Genomic DNA, 25,954 nt, shown 5'->3' on the forward strand with positions numbered 1-25,954 from the left:
ACAGCAACTAAGAGATAGCATAGATAAATGGGACTTCATAAAACTGAAAAGCTTCTGCTCAACAAAGAAATGGTCTCTAAACTGAAGAGACCACCCACAGATTGGGAGAAAATATTTGCCAGCTACACCTCAGACAAAGGACTGATAACCAGAATATATAGGGAACTTAAAAAACTAAATTCTCCCAAAACTAATGAACCAATAAAGAAATGGGCAAGTGAACTAAACAGAAGTTTCTCTAAAGAAGAAATTCAAATGGCCAAAAAAACACATGAAAAAATGCTCACCATCTCTAGCAATAAAGGAAATGCAAATTAAAACCACACTGATTCCACCTCACCCCTGTTAGAATAGCCATCATTAGCAACACCACGAACAACAGGTGTTGGCGAGGATGCGGGGAAAAAGGAACCCTCTTACACTGTTGGTGGGAATGTAAACTAGTACAACCACTCTGGAAAAAAATGTGGAGGCTACTTAAAAAGCTAGACATTGATCTACCATTTGATCCAGCAATACCACTCTTGGGGATATACCCAAAAGACTCTGACACAGGTTACTCCAGAGGCACCTGCACACCCATGTTTATTATGGCACTATTCACAATAGTCAAATTATGGAAACAGCCAAGATGCCTCACCACTGATGAATGTATTAAGAAAATGTGGTATCTATACACAATGGAATTTTATGCAGCCATGAAGAAGAATGAAATGTTATCATTTGCTGGTAAATGGATGGAATTGGAGAACATCATTCTGAGTGAGGTTAGCCTGGCCCAAAAGGCCAAAAATCGTATGTTCTCCCTCATATGTGGACATTAGATCAAGGGCAAACACAACAAGGGGATTGGACTATGAGCACATGATAAAAGCGAGAGCACACAAGGGAGGGGTGAGGATAGGTAAGACACCTAAAAAATTAGCATTTGTTGCCCTTAACGCAGAGAAACTAAAGGAGATACCTTAAAAGCAACTGAGTCCAATAGGAAAAGGGGACCAGGAACTAGAGAAAAGGTTAGATCAAAAAGAATTCACCTAGAAGGCAACACACACATACAGGAAATTAATGTGAGTCAACTCCCTATATAGCTATCCTTATCTCAACCAGGAACACTTGTTCTTTCCTATTATTGCTTATACTCTCTCTTCAACAAAATTAGAGATAAGGCAAAATAGTTTATGCTGGGTATTGATGGGGTGGGGGGGAGAGGGAGGGGGCAGAGTGGGTGGTAAGGGAGGGGGTAGGGGCAGGGGGGAGAAATGACCCAAGCCTTGTATGCACATATGAATAATAAAACAATAAAAAAAATAAAATAAGAACTCATTACAGCTGTGTGCAGTGATGCCTGTCTGTAATCCCAGTATTTCCAAAGGTTAGGCAGGAGGATTTCAAGTTCAAGGAAAGCCTGGGCTATATACACAGACTCTGTCTCAAAATAAACTATAATCCAAATCATTATGCTTTCAGATGATGCTTCACAGACCCTCTCATCTTAGACAAGAGATTCTAAGAATCTTAAGGGCATTGATCTATGGCTGCTGCAAAATGTCCAAATAAGAAGAGGTTTACTTTGGAAAGAATTTGCATGTGTATTTTCGGCTATGGAGTGAACCCCAGTCATATTAATAAGAAATGTGTAGATTTTTAAGGGAAATGTATTGGTAAGAGCACTTCCTGCTTGGACTAAAAGAGATAGCCACAGTTTAGACTCTATAGAGGTCTCTGAGTATGTGTTACTCAGTTTTCCAACACTATGACAAAACAACTTAAAAAGAGAAAAAAAGGGCAGGCACAGTGGCTCAAGTCTGTAATTCTAACTACACAGGAGGTGGAGATGGGGAGGATTTCAGTTCATGCCAGCTCAGGCAAAAAGTTCTCAAGATCCCATCTCAACCAATCGCTGGGCACGGTGGTTTGTGCCTGTCATCCCAGCTGCGTGAAGAAGCACAAATGGGAGGGCTGCAGTCCAGGCTAGCCCAGGCATAAAGCAAGACCCTAAGCTAAAAAATAACCAACCCAAAAAAGGCTGGCAGAGTAGCTGTGGTAGGTATAGTGTCCGCCGAGCCAGCGCAGGTCCCTGAGTCCAACCTCCAGTGCCACCAAATAAAACCCAGGATTTATTTTGGTCACAGTTTCATTGGTTTCAGTCCTTGGTCAGACATCTCTGTTGTTTCTGGGCCATGAGGCAGAGCTTCATGGTGGGAAGAGCCAGGAGGAGCAAAGTTGGTCACCTTATGGCAGCCCGAAGTGGGAGACAGAGCAGCAAGGATGAGAAACAGCCCTCAAGGACATGCCTGCAGTGCCTGCTTCCTCAAGCTAGGTGCCACCTCCCAGAATAGTGCCTCCAGCTGGGGACCAGCCTACAACACATGACTCTTTTAGGGTGAAGACTTCAAGGTCTTTTTCTCTTTAAGCAGTACTGGCATTTGAACTCAGCTCCTCACACGTGCTAAGCAGGTGCTCTACCCCTTGAGCCACTCCTCCAACCCTCAGGGGAAGAATTCACATCCACACCATAACAGCCTCCATCTGTGGAGGCTGATGAAGCTGCTCAGTGGCAAACACAGCTCATTTCCTTTAAAAAAGGAAGAATTCCTTAGGAGAACCTGAGAACCACTGAGAACAAAGGTCTAGGGACTCACTTCCAAAACAACAGCTGGATCCCAAAGAAGAAATATTTCTTTCTTCTGTAATGATGTGCACCCTGCTCAATTTCAAAATTGCTATGGACAAGTGATTGCTTTGTTTCCTCTTTTTTTTTTGACAAAAATATTTATTGTGCCTTCCCTACCCTAGTCTTAACACTACACCTGGGGTGTCTGGGGGAAAATAACATTTGTTATTTTGTTTTAGATGAAGCATCATTTACATCTGACCCTGATTTAGTGAAATCCTGGCCTTCAAAGCTGAGAATGAGACTACAAAGAAGCAGAGTATAATGTTTTAGATGAGGCATCATTTACATCTGACCCTGATTTAGTGAAATCCTGGCCTTCAAACCTGAGAATGAGACTGTAATTGTAATGAGATACAAAGAAGCAGGGTACAATGAAGGGAGTGGAGGTGTACTGTAAGAGGAATGGATGTGAGTGGGGCCCAGAGCATGTGTGAATTAGTTGCCTTTGCATTGCTGTGACCAAAATAGCTGTAGAGGATAGTCCCCAAAGGTGACTGTCACCAATTCCGTCCCTCTCAATAAAAACATGCTAATTTTCACATCACACAGTGGATCACAAAGCTCTGTCCCCCAATTGAGCAGATCTTCCAACTGTCTTTGACAATAAAATGTGACAGAAGTGGTGTTGTGCCAGGTGCATGGCCTAACCTTTAAGAAGACTGATAGACTCCACTCCCTTTCTTGGAAGCTTATGCCACATAAGAACTACTTCTTTCCTGAGACCATCATGCTGTGAGGAAGTTGGTTGAACCAAGAGATGAGAAACAGAGATGCCTAACCAGCAGTCAGGTGTCCTAGCCATCTGACTGAGAGACCAGACATGTGAGTGAAGAAGCCTTGTGTGTATTCCAGAACTGAGAAACATTGCTTGCAGCAGAGGAATTGCCTATCCATCCCAGGTTTCAGTTATGGATGATAGCTTTGCTGGGTAGAGTAATATGGATTTAAAATAATTCTCTTTCAATATTGGAAATACTTCATTCCATGCCCTCCTTTGCTTTTAAGGTTTCTGTTGAGAAATCTGCTTTTATTCTGATGCATTTGTGTTTACAGGACATTTGAACATTCTCCCTTTCAGATTTCGATACTCTTTCCTTCTTCTCTGTTTTAATTCTCATTTTCCATGGAGATGTTCTATTTTAGTTGTGTCTGCTTGGTGTCCTAGAGGCCTCCTGTACCTGGATGGACATCTCATTCTTTGGATTCTGGAGTTATCTGCTATTATTTTCTTAAAAGGGTTTCCTATGCCTTTGGCACCTCTTTAATACCCATAATTCGTAGGTTTGGTCTTATAATTCCTTCAACATTGAGATATATTCAAATATAAGGGGAGAATCATAAGTGGTGCTAAAACATTTGCTTTTGCTGAAAAGCTCTTACTCCTTCCCTGGTCACACAAATTAACTGAAAACAGGAGAAAAGCTTAGCATCCCAGTCTCAATTTTGTATACGTGTTGCCCTGTGCTCTGAGATATTCTCTTATGCAGCACCTTGGAATCAAGGATGGGCAGGACTGATTGATAACATCTTTATGAGAAGGGACCAAAACTATCTCTAAGGAACCATGGAGCTTTGCAGGACAGACCACCCTTCCAAATGATGACAGTTACCCATAATGATGAGGCTGTTCCATGGAGCAGGAGTAACCACCTCTTGGGAATCAGTTTGCTCCCCCTGAGTGATCATAGCAGTAACAACTTCTCTAGGATCATTTAAGAACAAGGACTGAGGCAATGTCCAGCCAGGCCACACCTGGGACTATTTAAGTAAGCATACTTTTCACCCCTCTGCCCTAATTCTTTGTCTATTTGCAGCATAAATGCAAGTCTGTACCCCAAAGATGGCTAACAACATGCTGAGTGCTTACCTTGCCTATTCCCAGAGTTCATCCTGGGCTGAGTAACAAATCCTATTCCATGCAATGACCCAGGCTGAGAAATAAATCCTACTACCACGGTACTACCTAGGCCGAGTAATAAATCTTTCTCTGCCTTTAACCATTACTGTCTCTTTATTTGGCATAATAGGGGCGAGTGGCCAACTTGATATATGGAAACGCAGGAGTTTGGACCTGAGACCATCATGCTGTAAGGAAGCTTAATGTGGCCATGTCAATAGGAAAAACAGAAATGCTTAGCCTGCACTCAGAAGTCCTAGCCATCTGAATGAAGGACCAGGTATGTGAGTGAAGAAGCCTCCTGTGTACTCCAGAACTGAGAAACATCACTGGTAGCACAGGGGCTGCCCATCCATCCCAGGTTTCAGAGGACAATTCAGTACAAACAGTGCCCAATTTACAGTATTTCAGCTAGTGGTTTTTCAGTTTTAAAATGGTGCCAAAGCAACACACATTCAGTAGAAACCACACTTGGTAGTTTGAATTTGGATCTTTTCCAGGGATGTGGAAAAAACATAGATCTTCTCTCTAATGCTGGCAGCCACAGTGAGCCACACCTCCCAGTTAGCCCCATGATCCGGAGGGCAGCATCTCATACTCTCCAGTATGCTGTGTTGCCAGCACTTAATTGGAAATGGTTTCATATTTTCACATTCCATCATATCTACAGTAAATTATACAAGACATTCACCACTTTGTTGCCTGAATTAGTATTTTGCCCAACTGTAGGCAAATGTGTTTGATCATATTTAAGGTAGGCTGGCTAAGCTAGGGTCTTTGGTGGGATTGGAGTTTAAATGCATTGTTGAATTATGTATTTACAACTCACATTCGGTTTATCAAGGGTACAACAGAGACACTTGCATGCCTATGTTTATTACAGCACTGTTCACAACAGCTAAGCTACAGAAACAACCCAGATGCTCTAAAACTGATGAAAGGATCAAGAAAATTCAAATATATAAATTGTTTATATTTTTACTCAGCCATAAGGAAGCATGTCCCCATGTGGTTTAAAGGTAAGTGGATGCAATTGAGGAAATTTTGTTAAGTGAAGTAAGCCAGGTTCAGAAAGATAAAGGCCACATGTTTTTTTCTTATATGTGGAAGACAAATCCAAAAGACAAACATATACACAAAAACAAATGTGATCATACACAAATTCAAATGTAGAACATGTTTGTAATGGTGGAAATATTCTATGGAACTTAGGGAAGGAGGGAAAGGAAAAGTGAAAGATAGAGCATCAACAATATTGTAAAGCATAACATCTGTGAGGGTACAGGATATAATGATATGTATTGAAAGATGTTGAAAAGTGGGGGGATGGGAGGGACAGGGTAAGGGAGAGTAACTGAAGGGTTGAATGGACCAAAGAAAAGTATACTCACAGCAGGGATACACTGAGAAACCCCTCTGGACATTGACTTAGAAATTAATAATGAAAAGATAGGACTGTAAAATTAGTACTGTGTGTGTGTGTGTGTGTGTGTGTGTGTGTGTGCAGGGGTACTTGTGTGAGGGGGAGGATGAATGAAGGAAATTAAGGTGAGGGTATATGGTTTATGTACTTCATACACCTATATAGCTGGGCACAGTGCTATGCAACTGTCTTCCCAAGCTATTCAGGCAGCTGAGATTGGGAGGATCAAGGCACTAGGCCTTCCTGTGCAAAATAGTTTGCAAGACCCCATATCTACAGATAAAAAGCTGAAAAAGCTGTGAGTGGTGGCAAGCTTGTCATCCCAGTGACAACAGTGGCTTACAATAGGAGAATCTTGGTCCAGGTTAGCCTGAGCATAAAGCCAAACCCCAACTCCAAATAACCAGAGCAAAAAGGACTGGAGGTGTGGGTCAAGCTGTAGAGCACCAACCTCACAGGTGCAAAGCGGTGAGTTCAAACCCCGATACAGCCTAGGAAAAACAGTGAAGTGCCAGGTGTGGTAGTGCATGCCCTTATCCCAGCTTCTCAGCAGGTGGAGATAAGAGGTTTGGTTTGAGAGTGCCCTGGGCAAAAAGCAGAAGACACTACCTGAAAGACAAGCTAAGGGCAAAAGGACTGGGGGTGTGGGCTCAAGTGGTAGAGTGTTTGCCTGGCAAATGTGAGGCCCTAAATTCAAACCCAGTAGCACACACCCCAACAAAACAAGGCCAACAGACTAGAATGCATACTTAGCAAATGTTTTAGTGTTTTAACATACTTACAAATGACTCAGATCAAATGTTTATCACATTTTATATTTGTCTCACTTTGGTTGGTTTTGGATTTCTAAGACAGGATCACACAGTCAGGCTGCTCTGGAACTTGACATGTTGTCCCTGCAGGCCTGGACCTGTGGTCCTGCTGCCTCCACCTTTGAGTGCTGGGATTATACCACTTGCCACTATGCCCAGCTTCATTTCACTTTTCAACAGTGTTGCATCATCTATGAACTTTAAGACATTATATAAGTGTAATAAATACCTTAAGTCAATTATTTTGCCATTGGAAATTTTTATTTGCCAAAAAATATCCACAAAAAACCAAAATTGCTGTATTTGAAACATAATGTAAGACAAAGCTATATGGTAATACAAATTTATCATGTCTACAAACAGCCAGTTCAATCCAGCTATAGTTATGACAAACTGAAACAAGCTGAGGCCAGTTGGTTATATGACTGAAATTAAAATTTGCAAGGTTTGAATCAATTTTTTATAGCAGTAGATTTAAAGAATAAATCACAGGCATGTGGCTCACAGCTTACTCAGGAGGCAGAGCTCAGGGAGTACTGCAGTTCAAGGAGCCACAGAGAAAGCAAGACCCCATCTCAACCAATGAAAAGCTGTACAAACTGTCATCCCAGCTATGCAGGAAACACAGGTTCAGGCAAGCAAGACTCAACTGGAGTTGTGGCTCAAGCAGAACAGCACCTGCCTAGCAAGCACCGAGTCATGAGTTCAAACTCCAGTACCGAGAAAGAGAGATAGACAATGTATGTCAAAGTGGAAAAAATGATCACCTGCTCACAACTATCCTCAGTCATTAGTTCAGAGGGCAGAAAAGATGCAGGATTTAGGATGTTGTAAGTCTTTATGGTTACTTCTGGGGACTCTAGAAGGATGGCTTGATATTTAGTTGTATCACAAACAGCATGGACTGTCGACACTGGCCAAAAGAAAAAGAAAGCAAAAGTCCCAAAATGAAACTAGGTTTCACAACTGCAGGGGCTGATAGTCTCCCTTTATGTTCAGGACCAGTGAGTCCCAAGCAAAAACTCTGGGAGTATTGAATTGAAAAGATGCCACCAGATCCTATCATTGGTGGGAGGTCGTAGAAGACCCTGGTTGAGAAGATCTCAGGTCCTTTGCATCTTAAGCAATGAAATAACAAATTGGATGGTGGCACACAGACTGCAAAGTAGCAGCTGAGTTTGGCAGAGAGAAAGAGAGAGAGAGAGAGAGAGAGAGAGAGAGAGAGAGAGAGAGAGAGAGAGTATTCCTCAAAGAAAGGTGATCAGGCTCTGAGTGAGATGGATTAAGAGCTCTTGTTAGCTCAAGAGCACCAGTGCCCTGGTTTGGATGGGTGTTTATACACTACAAGGGGTGAGCAAGGGGAGGAGATTGGGGTGGTACTTAAGAATGGCTTTTGGAGATTGACCACACATGTAAATTCAATGAGCTATAATTAGGGGCTCTTGTGCATCTTCCCTACTTTGTGTCCAGACAAAGATACTATTTCAAAAGGGGCATTTTGGGGTGATTCTGGGTTGAGCTAGATGACCTGTTTCCCATGAGATAATGTGTGGGAAAGTCACCCGTTCCCCTTGACCTAGTTTGGGTTCTTTCCCTATTACTATTCTGCCTCATTTTCCCCCCGAGAGACAAAATCCCAAAAAACCTTCTCAGAGTTGCTTAGAGATAACAGGTCATCTTCTTCTGTATCTGCTTGTAAGCTGGCCAAGGGGCTAAAGATCCTACCTAGATGGGAAGTTGTCTCTCCTTCTTTCCCTCAGGACTGTGAGAACCCAGTAGTCTTTGTTTGAATCTTTGTCCAGCATGATGAAGGTTGCTCAATGGGAGTTCATCTGTTTGCACAGGATGGTAGCCTTGCCGCATCAGAACTTGCAGAAGAAATGAAACAGATAAAGTAATTCAAATTGCATGGGCCAAAGAACAACTGTAATGACTTTAAAGACAAAGGGTCTAGAAATGGGAGAAGCCAGAAGAAAATCTATTTCCTAATGAAACTAAGAGGTTGGACAGTCAACTACCACATACACCTGTCTGCTTCCTTATTACTAAGCCCTGATATTTGTCTTGAAGCCAGGGATGCTCCCAGGAGTAGGAGTCCTAGGTGAGGGTCCATTTGCATTGTGGGAGAGAAGGGAAAGAAGTAGACATGACTTATCTTTAAAACTAAAGATTTGAGCCCTCCAGATGAGAACTTTAAGGTCTTCTGTTAGTTAGCAGGAGTGAGTATCCTCGGACTGTACTTGGTCAGAAGAAGGTTCCCACATCACACGATTTACCCTGGAAAGGTGAATCTAGCTATCCATCCATTCCTTGCACTTAGATGACTGTGGGAGTGGCCATGATAACTGGATAGAGACCCTTTCATTTGCGCTCGAGTTGGTCAGCTGGGTTCCTTCCTTCTAGGACTTGATCAACACCCATTCTTCTGTTTCAATTCTGAGTCCTTCCCCTTTTAATGGGGCTGGTGGAAGCTTATCTCCCAACTTGTGGATTGCTTGTTGAAATGTCCCTAGATCTATTAAATATCTTAGGAGACTGTCAGTCTCAGGATCAACTGCTAAATCATTGGGGAGGAATGGCCTCCCATACAGCATTTCAAGGGGCTCAGATGGCTCTTACCCCCTGGGGTATTTCTAATACTCAGCAGAGCAATAGATAGAAGCTGAATCCATTTTCCAGGGGTCTCTTGGCAAAGCTTGGCCAAGTTTCATTTGTTTGTTTGGTCCTTTACACCTTAAAGGGGCACTGGAGTCTCCAAGCTGAATGTATGTGAAGTTTTATTCCTTGGGTGACCTGCAAAACAAAAGCTGGCCCATTATCACACTGGGGTGTCCAGGATAGGCCAAACCTACAAATAATCTTTTTAGAAGGGCCTTTGCCAATTCAGAGGCCTTTCCTGTCCAGTGGGGATAGTCTCAATCCGTCATAAAAATGTCTATGAGAATTAGCGATTGCTTGTATCCTTGGCAAGGAGGCACATAAGTGAAATCTACTTGCCAATTCTCTCCCAGTTAAGCACCTATTCTCTGGATTGAGCAACCAGCCAAGGAAACTGTTTTAAGAACACAAGGAAGAGCCTTGGCAAACCTGACTAACTGTAGATTGTATTCTGGTCTCACAAACACCTGGTTGAGTAGCCCGCGTGGGAAGTGTCACATGTAGATTGTATTTCCGTCCATTGGGTTGCTTGGAGTAAGATTAACTTATCATCTATGCACCATCAAGCTCCATTTTTATATCCTCCCATCAGGGCAGCCTCCTTTTCCTCAGCAGGAGTGTGTATGGGTTCTACAAGTACAGCCTGGGGACACTCACTCCTGCCAGCTAACAGAAGACCTGAAAGTTCTCATCTGGAGGGATCAAAAGCTCCAATTTTAATGTTACATCATACCTACTTCTTTCACTTCTCTCCCACAATGCAAATGGGCCATTGCCTAGGACTCCTACTCCTGGGAGCATCCCTGGCTTCAAGACAAATATCAGGGCTATGAAAGAAGAGTGCCAGAGTGGAGACCAGTGAGACATCTAGAGGCCACAGGGTCTCACGTTTAGCCTCTCAGTTGTTTACCTGCAATACCAGGATTAAATCTATCAGATAAGCCACTCCTACAACCTGGTGATGAGTTGTTCACCAATGGAATTAGTTTTGTGCTAAATGGGGAAAGAAAGGCAGGATATGTTGTGGCAAGCCAAGAGGAAGACATTGAACATCAGCTCTTGCCAGTTAGCTGAGACCTCATCCCAAAAAGCAGAACTGATAGCCCTCACCAGATCCTTAACTCTGGGGAAAGAAAAAAAAGATTTAACTCCTTCTTCAGTTGAGTTTCAACAAGGGCTGGGAGGTAGCGCTGGGTAATCCCTGGCAAAATGCCCTCGATTCTTGTACTTGTAGCAGGTTGGTTTCTTGGGATTGTCACCTTTCTCACCTGAGGATGCCTTGAAAGTCTTGAGGGCAACCCCAATCATGGCACATGGCAGCCATAAATTTGGCCTGACTCCTTTCCTTACTATGTCTCTTCCTCTCCTTGTTGATATCATAACTATTATAGAACAGAAAGCAGCATCCAGCAGCTGATCTTGTTAGTCTGAGGTCCCAGCTATAGCTCTGAAGCTTCTGTGTGATGTCTGGGGTGGATTGAGTAATAAAATGCTGGCCTAGGAGGAGGTCCCCCTTTCTGGAGAAGGGATTAATATTGGAATATTTTCTAAAGGTTTTCTCCAGCCTGTCATGAAATGATATAGTATTTTCTTTTTCTTCCTAATTGCTCTAACCTCATTGTAATTAGCAATTGCCAAGGAGAGGTATCTCAAAAGGTCATCTGAGGACAGGTTCCCCAGACCTAACGTGGATGCAGTACTTCTGGGGTTTTCCTTCTGGCCAAACATCCTCTCTTATCATGATGCAGTAGCCAGTAAGCTGACCTCAAAAAGGAGATTTGTGGACATCCCAACCAGATGCTGAGGATGTGATGCAGTGGCAGAGCATTAGCTGAGGATGCACAAGGCCCTGGTTTCATTCCCAGCACTGCCAAATCCCCCGCCAAAACCCCAAAAACAACAACAAAAAAATAGGAATGGTGTTTCCCAGAGAGGTAGGGAGAGGACAATGGGGACTTACTGTCTAACAAGTATAAAGTTTCAGTTTTTCTTGCCTGTAATCCTAGTTACTAGGTAGGCTGAGATCAGGAGAATTGCTGTTCAAGGCTAAGAAGGCAAAATTTCTGGAGACTCCATCTCAACCAATAGAAGCTGTGTGTACTGGTGCACACATGTCACACCAGCCATGCAGGATGTGTAAATAGGAGGATCACAGTCCAGGTTAGCTTGGGCTTAAATATGACACCCTATGAGAGAAATAACAAAATCAAAAAGGACTGGGGGTGTGGCTCAGGTGGTAGAGTACCTACTTAGCAAGCACAAGGGCCTGAGTTCAAACTCTATAATCCACCCACCTTCAATACACACGCTATTAGGAGAGTGTGGGATAATTTCCACTTATTGTTTCCAACATACGACCTAAGTAGCAGTTTCAAGTCAGCACAACAAATGCTCCTTGATGTACCATCTCTCACTTTGGCTCTGACATGGAAACTGTCTATTCTAAAGACCAGAGTATTAACACCCACCAGTCAAGGATCTCTCTGGTTTGTGTTGATGACAAGTACTCTAATTCTTCCCAGTGACCTCAAGAAACATGGCCCACAGAAATGGTCCATCAGGAGCTTTGTCCAGATCTTTCCCAGACCTGCTCTGTCTATTTTAGCTCTGGGAATTAATTCAGGTAAAATCTGATTTCACATCTCAGCAATTTTCCTTAATTGCATTAATTAAACTGTCACAGTGATAGTTCCCTCACTGTCCGCAGATCACATACATCCTACGACCAATCCACCTCCAAATTTTCCCTACAGTGTGCTCTGCCCCAACAGTAAGCTCACCACACATGGCAGTTGCTGGACTTTCTCCTCTCTTTTCCTAAGGCCTTTGACTTCCCAGGGAATGCATCTCCTCTCCTTGTGGCTTGACACCATGAATTCTCCAGGGAAACAACATTCACATGGTTAATTGACTCTGTTCTCTCCCACTTTTGGTGTTATTTTTGTCCTAGATTAACTTTTTTGACAAAACACATGAAATTGCTCTTTATGAATCAGTAAATCCTTTTTATCTTGGGAAAAATATCCATCTACCATAGGTATCTGCCTTTCCTCTTCTGTCTGAGGCAAATTGGGGGGAGGGTGGAGAAGGCAGAAAACAACAACTTACCAGCAGCTCATATCAGCAGACCAGCAGTTGTGAGATTTGGTGAACACATCTTCATGTCAGAGAAAGTGCTGAAGACAAACCACCAAGCAGGTGTATCATAGTTTTCAAATGTTCCAAATTCTGAGAAAAGAGAAAAGCAACACAGAAAAATCATCAGGATTACAGCACAATTCTTTTTACAGCATTTGTTGCTTGGTTAATTTTTCAATAAATGGTAGCTAATCAAAATATACTTTAAAGAAAAAACACTTAAACTCATATGGAACTCCAAAATAATTGGCTTTGTAAATTCAGGTACTGAATTAATAAAATTGCTTAATGCATGGTGTTTTTATCCATAGAGCAAGATATGAACCTTCAGTTATTAGACTAACTTAGGAATTGCACAAGAAAATAACTATATAGACTACACAGCAAATAGTAGTCGAATTAATAAGGCTTGCTCTTTGCCCTTGAACACTATTCAAATTAAATAGGCTTTTTGCATAATATACAATAAGGTATATTTTATGTATTAATGTATATGTGCTAATTTAGTTTCAGTTAATTCTCAACCAAGGTATAATCTCTTCTAACTATAACTATATATAATCTTTGCTCAAGTATTGGAATATGATCTTATTGTATGATAGCACCTTCTTTCCCCAGATATGGACAGAGAACCAGACTAGAATCACAGAATTCTGCCTCGTGGGACTCTCTGGGCAGTCAGATCAAGAAAGAGGTTCTCCTTGGGCTTTTCTAGGGGATGTATCTGGTCATCATTATTGGGAAACTCCTCATCAACTGGGCTATCAGCTGTGACCCTTGTCTCTATACACATGTACTTCTTCCTGGCCAATCTCTCTGATACTGACATCTGCTTTTCACTGTCCCCAAGATGTTGGTGAACCACACAGTGGGAAGCAAGTCCATCTCTTACATGGAATGCATGACCCAGATCTACCTCATCACTTTGATCAACATGGATGGGTTCCTCCTGCATGTCATGGCCCTATGATCACTACATAACATAGGCATAGACTCTGTCCTTTTGGTGGCCATGCAGTGGGTCATTACAAACCTGCATGCCTTCTTCTCATGGTGAAACAAAAATTGGGCATAATTTATTTTGCGACCCCTATGCTATTCTAAAGCTCTCTTGTTCTGATGTCTTCATCAGTGACCTCTTGGTCTTCACTGAGGGTGGACTGACATTTATTACACTCTTCACATATATCATTGTTTCATATGTCTGTGTCTTATCTAATGTATTACATTTCCAGTCATCTAGGGAAGAAGGAAAGCCCTGTTCACATGTGGATCTCACCTTATTGTGGTTTCTCTGTTCTGTGGGGGCAATGCTGAGCATCTATATGCACCCTTTATCTTTGTACTCACTACAGAACATATTGGATACTGTCATATTCACAGTGGGGACACCCCTGCTCAATCCCTTTATCTACAGTATGTGATACATGCTGTAAGAACTGTGACACATGCAATAAGAAAACTAATTATTAGGAAATTAGACTTGCCAAATTTCTATAATTAGAAAATTTTAGAACTGAGAGGCCTGAGACCAGAAACTAAACTCAGATAGACCATAAAACTCACTCATGACTGTTCCTCTAATTAGTGTCAAGTGACCACAATCCTGTTTTAAAATGGAGGCTGGTGAGTGCACATAAACCATAAAGCCAATCATTTATTACCTGTATTGTAGAAGGATCCTGGGACCCTTATTATATAGATAAACAATAGACTGAATCCTTGGTAAATTAGTTTGTTCACACAGTTTGACTCCTGGATGGATTTGTAAGTGTGGGTCTGGATCTAGCCATATCTTAAGATACAAGTGACCACAATGATCTGGGACTACATATGCGAACTGACAGTCACATATGATAGTAAAGTTTCACCAATCTCACCCCAATGATAATAACTGAATAATATTGAATAAAGTAAAGGCTAACTATTGAGTTACTTCCAATATGTTAAGAACTATCTCTGTATTTTCTGTTCTTTTTTATATCTGTGTTTTCTTAACTCTCATAGAACATCAGGAGGTGATACTATGAATTGTCCCATTTTAGAGACTGAGGGAAAGCTAATTTGCCCATTCCACATAATAACTAAATATTAGAGCTGGAATTGTCCTCACATTTCCTCAGAGGTATTCAGGAAGAGCTTGAAAGAGGAATACAAACAATGAATTCTGATTAGCATAAAATGTGTAGAAAGACAGAGGGTCCTGAATTGATCCCAGAACGTCAAGGAGTGAGATGAAATCGTTGTTTCTGCAGAAGCTTCAAGTAGTTGAAATCTGATGAAAGTGTACGTCCTGAACACGTGAGCTATAAGTACTTGGGAGCATGCAAGATGGGAAAGCTACAGAGGGGATGGTGTGGGACTTGCAAGTCAAGGGCCCAAACTCCAGAAGGCTTCACCAAATACTCCTCCCTCCCCACCCTCACTGGAGAAGGAACACAGGGCTGTCAATATTCCAGAGGCAGGTATCAATTACACTGCCATCTAGTGGACTGAAAGACTGGGACACTGAACGGAAAAAATACCCACTCAGAAAGGCATTAGAAAAATCTGAATTTTTGTGTTTTTGTTGCTGTTATGTTTGGGAGGTACAAATTTTTGATATACCTGTATTTTCTTTTTCTGTATATTTGAGCTGTGAAGTTATGCATTCTCTCTCCATCATTGTCTCTTTCTGACTTTCCTTCCTTCCCTTTCTCTGTAGTCATCACATGAGAGCCCCAAACCTGTCACTTAATATTCAATCTTAATGAAGAAGAACGAAATGTTATCATTCGCTGGTAAATGGATGGAATTGGAGAACATCATTCTGAGTGAGGTTAGCCTGGCTCAAAAAACCAAAAATCGTATGTTCTCCCTCATATGTGGACATTAGATCAAGGGCAAACACAACAAGGGGATTGGACTATAAGCACATGATAAAAGCAAGAGCACACAAGGGAGGGGTGAGGATAGGTAAGACACCTAAAAAACTAGCTAGCATTTGTTGCCCTTAATGCAGAGAAACTAAAGCAGATACCTTAAAAGCAACTGAGGCCAATAGGAAAAGGGGACCAGGAGCTAGAGAAAAGGTTAGATTAAAAAGAATTAACCTAGAAGGTAACACCCACGCACAGGAAATCAATGTGAGTCAATGCCCTGTATAGCTATCCTTATCTCAACCAGCAAAAACCCTTGTTCCTTCCTATTATTGCTTATACTCTCTCTACAACAAAATTAGAAATAAAGGCAAAATAGTTTCTGCTGGGTATTGAGGGGGGTGAGAGGGAGGGGGTGGAGTGGGTGGTAAGGGAGGGGGTGGGGGCAGGGGGGAGAAATGAACCAAGGCTTGTATGCACATATGAATAATAAAAGAAAAATGAAAAAAAAAAAACCATTTCTTCTCCTCCGTTTTCCTATCTCCCTTCCCTGCTTATACTTTCTTCTCGTCTACAACCAGAACTGATCTCTAGCTCATATTTTCTCTTTTCTTTGTTTATGCACATATAATGCTCCTTCATTACCAATACTTTTAGTGAGTAAGTATGTTGCCAGATTATTTTGTAGTTCTGTTGTGTTTATGTTTGTTTGTTCAATTTTCTCTATTTTTCTCCCCCCTCCCCAAGTGTGGGGCCCTGTACTGGTTAAAAAAGAAAAGACACTATCAGAAATGGAAGACAAAGTAGAAGAATTAGATCAATCAGTCAAAGATGATGGAAAAATACTATGAAAATATGAGTGGAACATGCGAGACCTCTGGGACTCTACCAAAACACCAAACATGAATCATAGGTGTAGAAGAACTGAGAAGAGATACAAACTAAATGCATAGATAACTTACTCAATAACATACTAGCTGAAAACTCCCACAATTGTGAGAAAGGGAGGAACATCCAGGTACAGGAGGCTTTCAGAACACCAAACTGACAGGATTGAAAAATATCATAGTTAAAACAGATGTATCATAATCAAAACACTCAACATACAGAAAAAGGAAAGAATGTTGAAAGCTGCAAAAGAGAAGTGACAAGACACATATAAAGGTGAACAGATTAGAATAATCACAAATTTCTCAAAACAAACTCTAAATGCAAGGAGGGCATGGAGAAATATGTTTCAGGCCCTAAAAGAAAACAACTGTCAACTTAACCTAGTCTATCTAGTAAGATGAACCTTCCTAATAGAAGGAGAAAAGAAAACCTTCTGCACAAAAACTAAAGGAATTCATGACCACCAAATCAGAACTGCAGAAAATACTTAAAGGAATCCTGTACTGATGAAGAAGTTAGACTTAGCCAAGAAAATCTAAGAAAGAATAAGCCCTACTAACCAAGGTGGTTAGCAAATAAGGAATATAGGAAAAGTAAGCATCAGAAGAAAAAAAACAACAAAATGACTGGAAATGCTACATACTTCTCAATATTAATATTGAATATTAAACCCTCAACTTCCCAATCAAAAGATGTAGAATACCAAGTCAGGTTAAAAAGGAAGAGTCCATCATTTGAAGTAGAATAGCAAGTTGGATTAAAAAGGAAGAGCCAATCATGTGTTGCTTACAAAAAACACATCTCACTAACAAAAACAAACATTAGCTCAGATGGTAACAGTTGACAAAAAGATCTTCTAAGCATATATATCCCCAAACAGGCAGGAGTAGCTATATTAATATATGAAAAGTAGACTTCAGAAAATGAAGTCACTTCATATTTAAAAAGTGAATAATTCATCAAGAGGAAGTAACAATTCTTAACATATATGTGCCAAACATTGGTGCAACCAATTACATTAAAAACAAAACCCAAAACTCTGTTGGACTTAAAATCATAGACAGACCCCAACATGATGATGGTGTGAGACATAAAACCAGAACTGTTACCAGTAAATAGGTTATCCGGACAAAAAAACAAGAAAGAAACAGAATTTGTAGATACAATAGACAAAATGTGTTTAACAGACATCTACACTGTGAAAGGAATATGCAAGAACTCAACAACCCCATCAAAAGACCAAACCTGAGAATCATGGGCATTGAAGAAGGAGAAGAGGTCTGAAACAAAGGGATACATAATATAGCCAATAAAATAATAATTTCCCGAACTTGAGAAAGATTCACCCATTCAGGTACAGGAAGTCTCCAGAACAGCAAACAGACTTGACCAAAATAGAACCTCTCCATGGCATATTATCATTAAAACAACAAAAACAGAGAATGAATATTAAGACTGTAAGAGAGAACAAACAAATAACAAATAACCCATCAAAACAATAGCAGATTTCTCAACAGAAACCTTAAAAGCAAGAAGGGCATGGAGTGAGGTATTCTGAGCACTGAATGAGAACATTTTCAGCCCTAGGATACTCTACCCAGCAAAATCAGCATTCAATATTGACAAAGGAATAAAATTCTTCAACAATAAGTAGAAACTTAAACAACATAGGACCACCAAAGCACACAGAAGAGGAAAGCAAAAAAAGCACGAGAGGAGATGAAGTATTAAACCCCTGGAGAAGAAGACAAGTAATCAGAGAGTAGTACAGATTTGCCTGCACACACTCAAATCCTTAAACAACAAAAACAACTATATGTCAGGATTCACCACATACCTATTAATATTAACACTGAATGTCAATCCCCCACCAAAAAACACCATTTGGCAAACTGGATTAAAAAGGAAGATCTGACAATCTGTTGTGTACAAGAGGCCCATCTTATTGACAGAAATAAACACTAGCTTTGGGTGAAAGGCTGGATGAAGATTTACGAAGCTAACGGCCCCTGAAAAGAGAAGTAGTTATATTGATATCAGACAAAGTAGACTTCAAACTTACATTGGTCATGTGAGATGAAGAACATTAGTTCATACTAATAAAAGGGGCAATACATCAATAGGAAATAACAATTATCAGCCTATATGAACCCAATGTTAGTACACCCAACATCATCAAACATACTCCAAAGGACTTAAAAGTACATATAGACTCCAACATACTGGTAGTGGGAGACTGAATACCCTCTATCACTACTAGATAGGTTATCCAGACAAAAAAATCAATAAAGAAATCCTAGTCCTAAATGACACCACAGTTCAAATGAACCTAACTAATGTCTACAGACTATTTCATACAGCAACTGCATAATATACATTCTTCTCAGTAGCCCATAGAGCTTTCTCCAAAATAGACCATATCTTAAGGAACAAAGCAAGCCTCAACAAATATAAGAAAATTGAAAGAACCCTCTGAATTCTATCTGATCACAATGCAATAAAACTAGAACTCCACAACAAAAGCAGCAGCAGAAAATGCATAAACAATTGGCAGTTGAACAACACATTCCTCAATGATCAGTGGATCATAGAAGAAATAAGATTAAATAAAAAAGTTCCTAGAAATTAATGAAAATGAAAACACATCCTATCAGAACCTATGGAACACAGCAAAGGCATTCCTAAGAGGAAAGTTTATAGCTATGAGTACATATATTAAAAGGACATAAAGATCTCAAGCAAACAACCTAATGCTACATCTCAAACTCTCTCATATCCCACACAAGCTTGTCCTACAAAGCTTAACTGTTAGCAATGGGAGATGCCTAAAAAGACAACAGACAGAAGACTAAACATGCATAAAGCTGGGGCCAGGTAGGCTGGGTTCTGGGATGGGTACACACCAGCCCCCTCTTCCTCAGTGAGTTTGTTATGTACAGTGGCAACACGAGGTGGAGAGGCAGGTCTCAGGGGAAGGGGCGTGGTAACTCCTTGTGCAATAGTCTCAAAAACTGAAATACCTAGGAATAAACTTAACCAAGGATGTAAATGACCTCTCTAAGGAGAACTGCAAACTATTGAAGAAAGAGATCAAAGAAGACTACAGAAGGTGAAACGCTCTCCCATACTCAATGATTAGCAGAATCAACATAGTAAAAATAGCTATACTACCTAAAGCAATGTACATGTTTAATGCAATTCCCATCATGATCTCAATGGCGTTCATTACAGAGTTTGAAAAACCTACACTAGATTTCATTTGGAAACACAAAAGACCACAAATAACTAAGGCAATACTGAGCAAAAAGAGCAACGCCCAACTTCAAATTATGCTACAGAGTCATAGCAATAAAAACAGCATGGTACTGGCACAAAAACAGATATGAAGACCAGTGGAACAGACTAGAGGACCCAGATATGAATCTACACAGCTACGGTCACCTAATTTCTGACAAAGGTGCTAAAAGCATACAATGGAGAAAAGACAGCCTCTTCAGCAAATGTTGCTGGCAAAAGTGATTATCTGCCTGCAGGAAACTGAAACTAGATCCATGCCTCTCATGTGGATTAAGGACCTTAACATCAGACCGGAAACCATGAGATTAGTACAGGAAAGAGCAGGGAAAACACTGGAAGCAATAGGCATCTGCAAGGTCTTCCTCAGTAGAGCTCAAGCAGCTCAGTAACTAAGAGAAAAGATTGACAAGTGGGACTACATAAAATTAAAATGTATCTGCACACCAAAAGAAATGGTCTCTAAATTGAAGAGACCACCCACAGAATGGTGCAAGGTGCATATAAATGCAATCATGTTTTGAAGATTGGATAATATCAAAAAGAGAATTTTCAGACCTTACATAACCTAGCTGTTCAAGTTAACATACTGTCATTTTAAATTTTCTAATAAAACTTTTTAATGTGGAAAAAAAACCCCACTAAATTTGCCAAAAATCAATGAATCAATAAAGAAGTGGGGAACTGAACTGAATAGAGCCTTTTCAAAGGAAGAAGTGCAAATGGCTAAAAAACACATAAAAAGTGCTCACCATCCCTGACCATAAAGGAAATGCAAATCAAAACCACACTAAGATTCCATCTTACTCCTGCTAGAATTGCTACCATCAAGAACACCACCAACAACAAATGTTAGAGAGGATGCAGGCAGGCAGGGGGAAAGGAACCCTTACACACTGCTGGTGGGAATGTAAGCTAGTACAACCATTATGGAAAACAAAATGGAGGCTTCATAAAAAACTAAAAATAAATCTGCCATATGATCCAGCAATACCACTATTAGGGATATACCCAAAGGAATGTGACTCAGGTTACTACAAAGGCACCTGCACACCCATGTTTACTGCAGCACTATTCACAATAGCCAAGCTTTGGATACAGCCAAGATGCCCCATTACCAATGAATGGATTATGAAAGTGTGATATTTATACACAGTGGAATTTTACTCAACTGCAAAGATGAATGAAATTTTGTCATTCACATGTAAATGGATGAAACTGGAGAACATCATCTTAAGTGAAGTTAGTCAGGCTCAGAAGATCAAAAATTGTATGTTCTCCTTCATATGTGGATTATAGACCTAAAACAAATGCAGTAATATTATTGGACACAGGTCACACACTAAAGGAAGAATGCACATGGGAGGGATAGGGAAAGGGAAGGAAACCTAAAACTTGAATGTGGTTGATGTGCCCACTGTAGAGGAGTGACTATAGCAATCTTAAACTGGCAGAGGCCACCATGGGAAGGGGAGTAGGAAGTAGTGAAGAGGTCTGGTAGAGATGGACCAATTTGGGTTGCAATACACATATACATGAGACCAACACAAAGAATCTCCTTGGATAGCTATCTTCATCTCAAATTAGCAAAAACACCATGTTTCTCTTACTATGTTTCATTTTCATTCTTCAACAAAATTACAGAACAAGAGGGTGGAATAAGTTCTGCCTGGATGGGGGAAAAGAAGGGAGGTGACACAAATACTGTATACACACATAAGTAAATGTAAATACAAAAAAATACAATTAAAAAAATAAAAGATTATGGCATCTGAAACCCATGATACTAAAAAATGGAACTTTTAAAGTAATATTGAGGATCATTGCACTGATCTTCCTAGAAAAAGTACTGGTAATTTCACTAATGAGAACATGAAGATTAAGAAATCACCAAGAGTTGGCAGCTTACGTAAAACAGTTGGATAAGTTGTAAAAAGCTCTAAGGGGATCTATCACATAAAGAAACTTCATTATCCCTTTCCAAATGCTTGATAAAGAAAAAAGCAGCTCCCCAGAAATGGAGGTTCTAACATGGCGAATAAAGAAAATGAACTGGCTCACGCAGGCCTCCTGTCTGGACGTTCCTGGTTAGCTCCAGTGAGGCTGGTTCATCACATACAGAAAGCCTGTGATCAGAACACTGGGTTTTTTCCTGAGGCTTCTTAGGACCATGAAACAATGGCCCAAGTTTTGTTCAGCAGGAACTTGAGATTGGATGTAGCTTTAACTTTCTGGAGAAAGAGGAGTAAAAGTGAACTCGTAGCTTATTTGGCAAGGATGGAAGATCTTGGGAGGTGTAATAGATTGTCTTCCTGTGCTCACGGACAGCTTACGGGAAGAAAAGCAATATATCTCACTTGTCTGCTGTGTATACTTGTTGCCTGTAGAAAGTCATTACTTAAAAGCAAGTTTGAATAATATGGAAGAGTTGGTCTAAACTGGCTTTAAGCAGTAATAAACTGATGGCCACACTATCACCAAAACAGAAGTTATAAATGATGGCAATATTAAGATTTCAAAACAGCAATTAAGTGGAGTGTGGGAACAGGGAAACAATCTTACTTTGGTTCCAGGATATACTGGTAATATAGCTGAGGACATGGTGCTTATTTATTACAGATGAATTGAGAGATTTCATTTACTAATGAGCATTTAGTCATTCCAAACATCACTGGACTGTAAGATATCCAAAAATAGGCCTCTTCTGAGAACTGTGAACTCTGAAAAAATCAAAACCATTTTTCTTTTCAAAAGCCCCATAATGAAAGCCTAACAATCTACTTCACATTAAAGTGAAAAAATATCTAAAAAGGGCAGCTTCAACATCAATGAGATGAAAATGCAGTTTGAGGATTGTTTGCCTCTGTGCTCTTCAGGATTTATATGGTTATTTGGTAACATTGTTTCAGAAATACTGGTCTTAATGAAGTCTTGGAAAAGAATATAATTTAGGCTATGTGAAAAAGTAAGACAGGACATTACTGGGAACAACAAAAAACAATCATTAGTTCTTATTAAGTTTTCTAAAAAACACTTAAATGTGTAGATCTATTTTCCTTTGTTGAAAAGACTCTGAAAATTTAAAACACCACAGTAAGTACTCAATATTAAAATTTTTTGTCCACATTTGTACTGGGTAGACCAAATGCCTTAATTATCAATAAGCTAATATGTTATGATACCAATATCTGCTTTAAAAAATTAAAACCAAACATGCTTTTGGCATGATAAAATCATGGAATTCAGTCAGTGGCTTACATTTATGTAGACTGTTGTTGAAACATATTCTACATTTTTTAAACTTGAGAGTGTATTTTAGTATTTCTGTTATTTTTGCCAGAATCTTCATATCATATCTGTATGTGCTATACTTATTTAAAGACAAAGATGAATATGTATTTGTATGAATGTTTAACTGGAAATGAATGCAGAGTTGGCTAATTTATATTCACTTTTTATTGTATATAGATTTCTAATGTTTTCTATTTCTGTATCATTTAAACTGCCTTCATTTGAATAAATTTACTAAATATTTCTAAAAAGTTTGACCAATGTGAGTGCATCAATTTAAAAGGCTCTGCCCAGCACAGGAAACAATGAGTGGAGTGAAGAGATAGCCTACAGGATGGAAGAAAAAACTTTCCCAGTTATTCATCCAATAGGAGATCAATATCTAGAACATATAAAACAGAAAAACACCAAAAGAGCAAATAATTTAATCAATAAATGGGCAATGACCTGAACACACACTTCCCAACTTAAGAATGCCAATCTGATGCCAAAAAGTATATGAAAAATGTTCACTAACTTTAGCCACCAGAGAAATGCAAATGAAAACTACTTTGAATTCCATCTTGCCCACACAGAAGCTGCCATGAAGAAACAAAAGCAATACCTGCTGGTGAGATTATTGGGGGAATTTATACAGTATTTGTGGGAACTGAAATTACTCCAGGTGTTAAGAAAATCAGTGTGGAGGTTTCCCAAAAAATTTCCAATAGATTTTCCCTATGATGTAGCCACACCAGTCTTTGGGAGAAGATACCACAAGAATCAAAGTGAGCTTTCAACAGAGACATCAGCACAGCCATATTAATCTAGAGCTGTACACAACAGCCAAGTGACAGAACCAGCTATGTGGCTGTCAGTGGGTGAGTGGTTTCAAAATGAGGTATATCCACACAATGGAGTTTTATTTGGCCATAAGAGGAATGAAATGATATTATTTGCAAGACAATGATATTTCATCATTTAACCAAGAAAGTCAGGCTCAGAAACACAAATCATGGAACGTTTAATCTCACATGTGGAATTTAGGGCAAACCTTAGGAAATTAATAGGGATGTGGAAGGGAATAAGGTGTAGGAGAGGGGATAGGAGGTGGTAGTAAAATATAATAAAAGTATTTTATATGTATGCAGGAAAATGACCCAATGAAACCCATTACTTTATGAAATTAATATATGCTACTTAAAAGCCAGTTAGAAAACAATAACATAACTAGAAAATTTTCCTAAATATTTGAATTTAAATAAAATACAATAAAAAATCAATGAGGCAAATTAAAAAGTATAATTAATGGCTAAATATTTTTAATTAAATGATAATGAAAATAAATTATACAAAAATATGCAGAATTTTTGAGGAAATTTTGTCATTTTAAAAGCTTATATTAATAAAAGGCTACAAGATTTTGGAACAAGTATTTACATCCAAAGTAATATCTTCACATTGGTATTTTCTCTATTAAGAAGGGACACAAACAATAAGCAATTAGAATAAGTCCCTAAAGATGATCTTTGGGGACTAACCCTAGGGGCCGCAACTAGGCAGCAGTCCTCATGGCTGCCCCCATCTCCAGGGATGGGGTCTATTGTTAGTTCCCAGTCATCCGTGCTTGACCAGAGACAGCCATGTGTCCCACCCTTAATTTCTCCTCCAGGAGAAAAGGCCCTCACGTCTCAGCCCAGCTGTGACTTTCCCATCACCCAGGTCCAGATGGAGCCAGCAGACATAGGGACTCTGTGGCAGTGCCCAACAGCAGCAGACAGGTAAGTGGGACTGGGAGAACAGGTGAGGCACAATTCCCTTCAACGACAGACTGATTCTCGTGCACATAAACAGATGTTTAAACTGGGGTTTAAACTGTGGAATAGTGATATTTTATCCACCAACTGACCTTCCTAGCCGCCAAGCTCTAATACAAATGCTCTAGGAGAAGAATGTGGGAAAATACCAACTTGTTCTCAACGCATGGCCTTTGTAGCAGTTAGAACCCACTGGAACACATGCCCTGACATCCCTATCACACCCCTTTCCCTCTGCTTCTGCTATGGAACTGTCTGTCCTGAAGACCATAATATTCACATCTACCAGTCAGTGAACTCTCTTGCTTTACTTGATACTTTTTTCTCAACAGACATGGATGGAGACAGTCAAACTAGAATCACAGAGTTCCCCTCCTGGGACTCTGGAAAGGCAGAGCAGGAAGAGGTTCTCTTTGGGCTGTTTTTGGGGATGTATCTGGTCACTGTAACAGGAAACTTTCTCATCAACTTGGCCATCGGCTGTGACCCTCATCTCCACATACCCATGTACTTCTTCCTGGCTTACCTCTTCAGTGCTGACATCTGCTTTTCAGCATATAGTAGTGGGTAGCGATTCCATCTCTTACATGGACTGTATGATCCAGATCTAATTCTTCATCACTTTTGGCAGCATGGATGGATTCCTCCTGAATGTCATGGCCTATGATCGCTACATAGCCATCTGTTGTCCACTCCACACCATGATCATGAGGCCCAGATTCTGTGTCCTTCTTATGGCCATTTCATGGGTCATTACAACCCTGAATGCTCTCTTGCACACTCTTCTCATGGTTCGACTTACTTTTTGATCCCACACTGCTGTGCACCACTTATTCTGTGACCCCTACCTTATTCTAAAGCTCTCTTGTTCAGAAATCTTTATCAATGACCTGATGGTCTTCACTGTGAGGTGGACTGGTATTTATGACACCATTCACATGAATTATCATTTCCTATGTCTATATCTTTTCTAAGGTACTGAAGTTGCCATCTGTCCGTGGGATATGAAAAGCCCTGTCCACATGTGGGTCTCACTTCACTGTGGTCTCCTTCTTCTATGGGGCAATCTTGGGTGTCTACATGCACCCTTCATCTTCCTACTCAGTACAGGACACAGTGACCTCTATCATCTTCACCCCTGGTCAGTCCCTTCATTTACAGCCTGAGGAATGGTGACATGAAAGGAGCCCTAAGGAAAGTAATTCTCAGATCTTAG

The 25,954-nt window shown here is 40.2% G+C and overlaps 2 pseudogenes; both read left to right on the forward strand.

Annotated features, from left to right (window-relative positions):
* The first annotated feature begins 21,415 nt into the window (after window positions 1-21,415).
* On the forward strand, window positions 21,416-22,279 carry LOC109703433 (KATNB1-like protein 1 pseudogene; annotated as a pseudogene).
* Window positions 22,280-25,072: 2,793 nt separating this feature from the next.
* On the forward strand, window positions 25,073-25,954 carry LOC109703444 (olfactory receptor 1J2-like; annotated as a pseudogene).

The sequence above is a fragment of the Castor canadensis genome, chromosome 16 (genome assembly GCF_047511655.1).
Source record: "Castor canadensis chromosome 16, mCasCan1.hap1v2, whole genome shotgun sequence".
NCBI lineage: Eukaryota > Metazoa > Chordata > Mammalia > Rodentia > Castoridae > Castor > Castor canadensis.